The sequence below is a fragment of the Gigantopelta aegis genome, chromosome 6 (genome assembly GCF_016097555.1).
Source record: "Gigantopelta aegis isolate Gae_Host chromosome 6, Gae_host_genome, whole genome shotgun sequence".
NCBI lineage: Eukaryota > Metazoa > Mollusca > Gastropoda > Neomphalida > Peltospiridae > Gigantopelta > Gigantopelta aegis.
The window spans coordinates 58118181-58120958 of record NC_054704.1 but is presented as its reverse complement, the minus strand read 5'-3'; positions in this window follow the sequence as shown (position 1 = coordinate 58120958).

Sequence of the window (2778 nt, the reverse complement as noted above, 5' to 3'; positions counted from 1 at the left end):
TTTCGTAGTTACTTCCCTCTAATTAAACATGCCCCTACTTATACTTAGTCCGTCCCGCGGGGAACGCCTTTTTTCATGCTATACAATTTACGACAAGTCATTTATTTCTAAGCCAGTTGTTTTCAAAATTGGGCACCAAAATAGTTGTTGGAGGGAGGGGGGTTCGGTTTTGTTGTTGTTGTTGTTGTTTTTTCAAAAACACTTTTCTTCTTACATCAAACAAAACTCAAATTATTTCCAAAAAACATTTTTGTAGGATGGGACAGACTATAGGCTATTTTTATTTCAGAAAGTCGTCACTAAGAGCGGAGCACCTATGGAATTTGGAGTGTGTGTGTGTGTGTGTGTGTGTGTGTTAGAAATATTGCATTTATCCACATAACCATGATAACATGGGTCAACTGGTGCGTAGCCAGAGAGGAAAAAACGACGAGGAAACCCCAGACCTGTAAAATAAATATCAGTGTCATGGGGAAAATAAAATAAAACGGGGGAAATGCATGCTGGCTACGCCATTGGTCAGTTGCGGCCATATAGCCTATATATAAAACGTTTACGAGTATATTAAGAGAATGAAACCAGGTTGCTAAACCGAATAGCAGCAATGGCGATTATTTGACAAAGTAATCGATTACGATTACGATTAGTTTAGAAAGTCACGATTACGATTACAAAATAACTGAAAGTAATCCATTACGATTGTGAATACATCGTTTAGCAATCATGATTACAATCATGATTACATTTCCACAAATCTACACAAATAATGAAATGATGTTACCACCATGAAGTTATGCACTTTATTTTATAGCCATACCGATTTCATTCATTGAAAGACATAATGGATAATTTTGGATTATTTATTAAATTATTTCAAACATTTATAAACGTATGTATACTGCAGGGAGGGAATCAGTTTCCAAAACCAGATTTATTATTCTTAAATTTGGATTATTGACGAAAAGGTACCTATAACCATAACCATAGGTGTAATTATTCTATCAATGCATAATGTATATATTTTGTTATATTATTGAAATAAGCAATAATTAGTAATTGCAATACCATCCACAAATTAAAATAAATTTTTAATTTTTAAAAATCTATAAATGAAGAAATAAAGAACGAAGGAAAAGAACAAACAAGTAAATAAATAAATTGATATCTGCATACATATACATGTGCACAAGTTGCTCATTGCATTTAATTGTTGACATTCTAAAAATGACTATTATTAATGAATCGATTTGCAGTCATGCTTGCTTTGTGCCATATTATAAGGATCCAGTTGTATTGGTGAAAATTATAAGTATCTTGGTCTGGGTGTGGGTTTTTTGGTATCATTAGAAGCGCCGCGTTTCTTAGAACATCTATTAAAATCAGCTTTAGGGAATTTTAAGCTATTTTAAAGGAAAATAAACTAAGGTTTATCGTGATAGACTACTTCCAACTGGGTGTTTGCATAATTAGTTACGTTATTTGTGGTTGTGTCTGCTACAGGGTGAGGATGACTGCCCATGGAATCAAGCCACTAACAAAAGAAAAGAAAGTTTGCCATGGTACCATTGGTGGACTTTCACAATATATTATTCATTTTTTTACGGCAATGAATTAGGACACAAAACTGGGGCATGGTGCAGCGCCCTTTTATATATTGCTAGCTAGAACACTGTATTCATTCAAGTGGTTTTATAGTAAACGTAAACACGATATATACCATTATGTGAATGTGTGTCTTCATCCCCTGGGTAAAATTCATTTGATAATCCAGACGTTATGATCCCGTTTCTCAAGGCAAATAATAGTTATATTATGAGAGTAGTAGACAATGGGAGATCGGTTCTACTGACTGACCAGTACTGCTTCTAACTATATGAACAGAACAGAACATAACTTTATTACACTCAGGGCGTTATGCAACAGCGTAAGAGGAACATACATATTCTGATTTTGACAAGATGGTTAACAGGAGGGTACAAATAATAGGAATACATTGCTTGGTACATATATGAATACAAATACAAATACAGTACATGACATTACATTATAAAGATATGTGTATTAATAATATAAATACATGATATTACATTATAGAGATATGTGTATAAACAATATAGATGAAACTGCACTGTTACTGGAGTTGATGCTAAACACATCTAAGTTTAGTAAATAATTATGAGTAATCATGAAAGTAATCGCTGATTACGATTACATTAGCAATGTAATCGATTACAATTGTGATTACATGACATTCTCAAACAATGTAATCGATTACGAAACTAAAGGTAGTGCCCCCCTCTAACTTCTTGCTTAAATCTGCTCTGAAAACTACTTCCTCTTCAGATACCAAGCAGGGAAAAGGAGGGAAATGCAAACTCAAATCTGCCAGGGGTCTAAATTTTAGGCCCTCTGCTGAAAATATTGCTAGTAGCCCCAGTTCGCTACGTCCTACCCCCCCCCCCCCCCCCCCAGAATCCCAAGAAAAGACCTGCCACAGATTATGAATTCGTAGACCCAGAAGAGCCATTTATTTCTGACACTGGAATTACCCCCGGCAGAATCTACACATTGGTCACTAATAACTATAGTGTGGGTAAAAAACAAAAACTAGACGTAGACGAAGGTAGCCCTGTGGGTTCTGCGATGGATGAGAGGGATATGGATTTCCTTAAAGGAATACGGAGAATATGGTTAGATGGGAAGGACCCAATATGTTTGATTACTGTTATTTCCAACATTACTTTGGGGAAACCAAAAATAGTCGATGTTTGGACTGGT